Raw genomic sequence first — 6,309 nt, 5'->3', positions numbered from 1 at the left:
AAGGCTTTGTTAATTAGGCATTTTCAAGGGAATTATCTTAAGAATTGAAAATCTATTTAGACCGAGATGCAACTGGTATTGGATCATGATATGATATGGTTGATAAGATATGATTGTTATATGATTCATAATGAACCACTTCTCTGTGGTTCATTTTATAGAGCATATGCTATTGTTACTGGTACAGAATATCTTGGAACTGAAAAAAACAGCTTCTTTTTCTCTTGCTTAAACATATTTTAATTTGCACTTTTAAATCAGTGTGGTTGAATGTTCATTTGTTAAAATTTACTTCCAAGCCAGACAAAGTCTTAAACAGCTGTTACACTCCATTTGGAGTTATATGACCCATTTCTTTCTCTCATGGCTTTACTTTTTGCAATCACTGTGTAAAAATATGGCCTTCAAAATAGTTTGATTGACAGGAAAGCTATGAAACAATTACCTGTTTGTGGATTAGGAGAGCTCATCTTAATGATCTGAGAATTACAATTAGTGAGATTACCCTGGAAGTACAGTGAGAAAAACTTTCCAGACTTCCTGCTCAGGTGTATGAAGTCCGTCTCACATACAGATTAAGATGGACAGATATCACATACAGATTAAGATGGACAGTAGCTGTATTGCAGCCTATTTCAAGGGGGAGGATCTCCTTCCTCATGTGAGGAAGTAATCTGGTTGATGTGATTGAATTGACACAAACAGAATCACTCCCTCTGCCAAGAGCTCTGAGCATACCGTCAGCATGAGCTGCCCCGTTTGAAGCCGCTCTGTTGTGTATCAGATCTGAGGAACAGCATTGTGAGATCTGCATGTCAAGATAGCAGATGTGCTGAAGTCATCATGGTTGCAACATGCAGAAAATATTTGGCCTTCCAAAGTGAATGTTTTCTTGAGTCTGTCTTGGCATCTTCCTGCTGGTCAGCAGTGTCCAGAGTGATACACAAAGTGCAGCCCAATACTTCTGGGCTGCACAAAAGCTGTGAGAGTGTTTGCATCAGGGCACATCAAATCTTATCCACCAAACACCTTTAAAAAGACTTAAGCAGTTCTTAAGCAGTTGAAATTCTTTCTGGAGGAGAAGTACTGACTGTTCTATCCTCAGGTGAGTTTTTCTGCTGTCGCTGTGAAAATTTCCAGGTTTTCTGGCTGAAGACCTACTGATCCAACAGCTCTTCTAGACTACTGACATTTTGGATTGTTGTCACTAAATTCAAGCTAATAGTTTGGATAGCAGAGTATCAATGAACAAGGTTTTCCAAGATTCTTCAGAAAGGTTGTATTTACAGTTGTAATAAACAGCTGGAGAATTTCTGGGACAAGACACGCAATGTATAGGGGCCTTCTACAACAGAGTAAAGACTAAGTCCTTTGCTGCTCAGACTGCTAGGGGCTGCAATCTGCCAGGGGCTCAAGCAACCCTGGTGGCATAGCTGAGAGCGCTCTTGTACGTGTTTTATGGTTTAGGGCTCTTCAAATCCAGTTTCCCAGACAGCTGAATTAACCAGCTTTGATCCTTGTTTTTTTTAAATTGAGTTGTTAAGAGTTGTGATTCCCTTTCAACTCAGATTTCAACTTGAGGGTGTCTAGTAGGTGATATAGTTTGGTTTGTAATCCAGTTTCTGCTGCTGTCTAGTTGATGAAAAGCCTGCACATAAATGCACGTGAGCTTCTGCTATTTCAATATGAAGTTAGGCTTGCATTAAAAAGCTTAGACGTACAAACCCCTTAACCATGGCTTTAATTCTAACACCAAATTCATGTTACAAGTCCTATTCATTATTCTGAAGTCTTCCTTCCATTTTAGCTTTTTTTTTTTTTTTGTCATGAAATTCACCTCAGTACTTTAGAGGAAATATGCTTGTTGGCTTACTGGTTTGGCCTTCTGTTACTGAAGTTTCTGAGGTAGATGGTGAAGGACATAATTACATGATCCAATAAATTTCAACTTCCAATAAATAAGATCAATATCTGCCTTATCCCTGGAGCTAGTGTATTAACTTCACCTGGAATTTCCTTTATGGTATAGAACATACTGTTGTAGGCTAACCCTACATTAGGCAGCTAAACCCCAGGCAGCCACTCACACACTCCCCAGTGGATGGGAGAATCACAGAATCAGAAAAGAGAAGGATGGAAAGCTCATGGGTTGAGGCATTTTTATAGGTAAGGCAAAGGTTGTGAGCACAAGCCAAGGGCAATCAACTTTGCATCTTGCAGTTCAGAAATTTTGCTGTATGCTCCATTTTCACTGTGCAGCTTGTGCTCTGTGGTTTCAACCATTCAGTTCCTGGGAGAGCTTGGTTGGTGCTGCTTTGCTTTAGAAGGTTAAAAAAAGTTCAATAAATCGGAGAGGATATCTAAGGTTTCTTTCATCTGCCACACTGATGGTCTGCAAGTATACCCACCTTTTTGACAAAGTTATGTTCTTCACCTTAAAAATGCATCTAAACAGAAACATCAGATCTTGTTTCTTCCATTTTTTGTGTGTAACCAAGTTTGAGGGTTTGTTTGGGATGCTTTTTTTCTTTGGTAACACTTAATACTTTGGTTATGCTGCTTACAGGAAGGAGATGCACACAATATATAAACTAAATAAACTTTTTATTAGCAAGGCTCTTAACATACAGTCTTGGATTCAGCAGTTTAGCTGATAAAAACAGTTTAAAGCAGATTGAATCACTCTAGGTACTACTAAAACTGTGGATAGGTGCTGTATCCCTGCATAAAAACATGTTTAGTTTTCAGTTTAACTCACACCAATTTCAGCTGACTTCCCACTTTCTACATCAGCTGGGGAAGCTACAGGTTTGGGTTTTTTTGAAGACTACCAAGATATTCACACTGTAGAAGTGTGATTTCTATTTCTGTCCATTCACATGTATGAGTCTGTCCTTTTTTCTCCTACCCTTAACTCCCCCATCTTCTCCCAGAATGGTGGCAGTTGTGCGTCAGGGCTGCCCTCTCCTTTGTCATTACAGCAGTTCCTATATGTGGAAACTGTATTTGCAGTCAGCTCGAGTTCCTCCATCCAGCCACCTCCCCATCACCTTCCTCTGAAATGCCAAGTTCCTTTCTTGCCCTCATTCATGATATGTGATAGGCTCTATTCCACATTAAATCCTAACTGAGACAGTAGCTGAAGCTTCTACTGTAGACCTACCTCTAATCCACTCCCCATCTTGCTCCAGTCCATGTTATACAAATGATTTCTCAGTCCATGTTTTTCCTGTCTCCATCTCCCATAAAACTGGAGGGAGTCTTGCACCCTCTTCTCTTGTTCTTTTCCCTTTCTTGAATCAATCCTCAGTCGCATTTGGCCACATCCGGTTTGAGTCACAAATTCCCAAACAGATTTTTGCTTGATTTTCAAATTCCAATTATGTTCAGTTTGTTCTGGTATCTCATTAGAACTGAAGCCAAATGTGCGAAAAAATGAACCCTCTTCCTTACCATTATTCCCCCCTCTTCCTCTTGCCATCTCTGATTGCCATCACCACATTCCAGTGAGATAGTTACAAGAATGTTACACAATATCAGATATCCCTGACTAGCAACTCTTTCTACCACTTGCTTTAGCGCTCTGCCCATTCTGCTCTGCTGCAGCTTTTACTACTGGAATCTGTCAGTCATTGGTTTCAGTACCAGATCCATGCAAAACATCTCTCTCATTCTGAATGCCTTTTCCTCTGCAGTTTGATCTTTCATTTGACTTGAGTTCCCTACTTCTCAAAATCAAAATAGCTGATTTCTAGGTGACACTATTTTAGTTTTTTTGCCTTCAGTCTGTAATCAGTTTTCACACATTAAGATTAAAAAAGCCTAGCATGCAAACCACAGGAATATTTATCGTCTAATCAAAAGAGAGATTTTGCTCACAAGTTGCTTACAGAAAATGTTCTGTATGTGTTTACATTGCTCATCTTAAAAAAAAAAAAAATTATGTAAGCATACTCCAGCAAAAAATGAAAACTGGCAGTGCCACACACAAAGAAATTATATTTACACATATCTCCAAGTCCAGGGGCATTGTGTGTGAGGAAACATAGATGAATACAGTCCTTTATGTAATTTCAAACTGGAATTCCAGCATACAACCAGCATAGCAGGTCTAACAGAAATGGGCAAGGTCAGAGTATTGACTCAGTAAATTGTGCCAGGGAGACGTAAGGTAGCAGGATCAATTCTCAAACAATAGCTCACTGTTCACGTAGCAGCTGGTCCTAGCATCCAAACTGATGAAAAATATTCATATATCTAGTTAAAGGACAACCTAAAAAATGCCAGGATTCTATAGTATTCTGTGAATACATAGCAAACCTAGTTGTTAATTTTCTTTATGCTGGCATGTAAGTCTACAGAGGGTGTCTAGGGACAGTTTATTGAAGCATCCACTGTAGGCTGGTACTAATTGCCAGTGATCTCATAATAAAGAGATGGAGGAGGAAGGTGCAAATTAGAGTTACTTAGTCTTCAGAACAAGTTGTTTCCTGGTTTTGATGACTTCTGATTACACCTAGGTTTTAAGAGTTGGTTTATGATGCCCTGAAAGTACAAAATTATCAGTTAGAAAATTACCTAACATGCAGACAGGTATAATATGAACTCGTTCAAGGTATGCTTGAGCTGAAATGTTCTAGTGTCTGTAGACAAAACATCTTTAAAACAGCACTTAGATTCACTATAGCTACTAAATAACACTAGAAATGCTTTCCCCCTTGCCTATAATCCTTGTTCCTCACACCAAATTCATCCTTGACCACACAATTCTTTGTGCAATTCAAGCTTCAAAAATAAATTAAACTGAAACTCCCAGTGTACCACATTCCCAAAAATACTCTGTTTCAGAAAAAGAGCTGTTTATAATTCCTCACTTCAGGTTTGTACCCCTAATGTAACCAAAGCCTTTCTTTTTCTGTCAAAGATGCTTCAATTTCCATTCTTTCTTCTCAGTAAAATCAATTCTTACAGGTATTTCAAACAAGACTTTTCTTTCAGGTTGGGCAAGGAGAAATGTGGAAAATATTTATACAACAAGCTCTCACATCTACTGAATGCTTCTGTCTTGCTCTCCCTCTAAAGTAAGAACCCAAAAATTAGGACAGAACATTGTTATTGTAAGGTTCTAATGGATCATCTAAATTAAGATGTAACAGTATAAACCTTTTGGCATTTTTGGTTCCCTTACTCAAAATTAAATCATTACTATATGGACAGTAATAAAATCAGCTGCCTTTAAAGCAAATGTGTGCTACCTCTTCCTGTTTAGAAAGGTGTGGGAGCACTGTCAAGATCCTGTTATTACAAGAAGATACTTGCTTGCTTCTCAGAAGTACAAAATATGGTAGCAGAGTAACAAAGCCTTATCTCTTGGCACCCCACGTCGCTGATCCGGTCCTACAGCTTCATCAGCAAAGACAATTTCTCACACGATACATAGGCCGGGTGTTGGATGAAGAGCTCCTGTGCAGAGCTCTTGTCACAGCCCCACATCTCCCCCCAGGAGGATGAGACAGCCCCAGTCCATTGGCACTTCAGCACCTGTACGTCTGCACTTCATACTGCACATGTTCTTCACAGCTTTCCTCCCATCATCCCTCACTGGTCATCACTTGTCAGCTGTGAAGACTCACTGCAAGCTTGCAAATTTTACTCTCTTTCATTCTCTTAAGAGTATTAGGCCTAAAAATGGCCTTTCCTTTCAACTGGCTATGCAGGTCAGGCCTGTCTCAAAGCTGAGGTTTTAGTTTGATTTCCTCCATGTTTGAGTAAATACCCTGGACTTCTGGCTCTAGCCTTCTTTTCAGTTCTTGTGCTGTGAAAGAAGCTATAGCCACCTCCTTCTACAAAATGAATATTTTTCATTATGCCAACATCCCTCTATGAAATTACTAAAAAGAAGTTGCCTACATCCACCAGGCCGGAGGTAAAATACAAGAATTCCCTATGACAAGGAGGAGGGACCTGGAGCTGTGGGATAGACTTTGTTGTCCCTTTCTCAGTGCATAACCACTGTTCCTGGGAGCCATACTCTTTTCATGCAGTCACTGGCAAGCTCAGGCTTCTAGTCCAAGACAAATCACTTTCCTGAGAGAGAAGAATTCAGTGGTGTTGTCACCACTCTCTCTGGATTACTTGCAGAAAGGATTCCTGTGTTTACTTACTTGGGTGAAATTTAGGCTTACTCCTTTGTGGAAAAAGTTTTAAGTACAATTCAGTCAGAAGAGGTACTGGAAAGAGTCAGATTGTTAGGAAAATCTAGTAGGAAAAATCTCCCAGCAGTTCAGGATCTGGAAATCCTTAAAATAC

Source organism: Haemorhous mexicanus, chromosome 1 (assembly GCF_027477595.1).
Source record: "Haemorhous mexicanus isolate bHaeMex1 chromosome 1, bHaeMex1.pri, whole genome shotgun sequence".
Classification (NCBI taxonomy): Eukaryota; Metazoa; Chordata; class Aves; order Passeriformes; family Fringillidae; genus Haemorhous; species Haemorhous mexicanus.
This window is presented reverse-complemented; position numbering follows the sequence as displayed.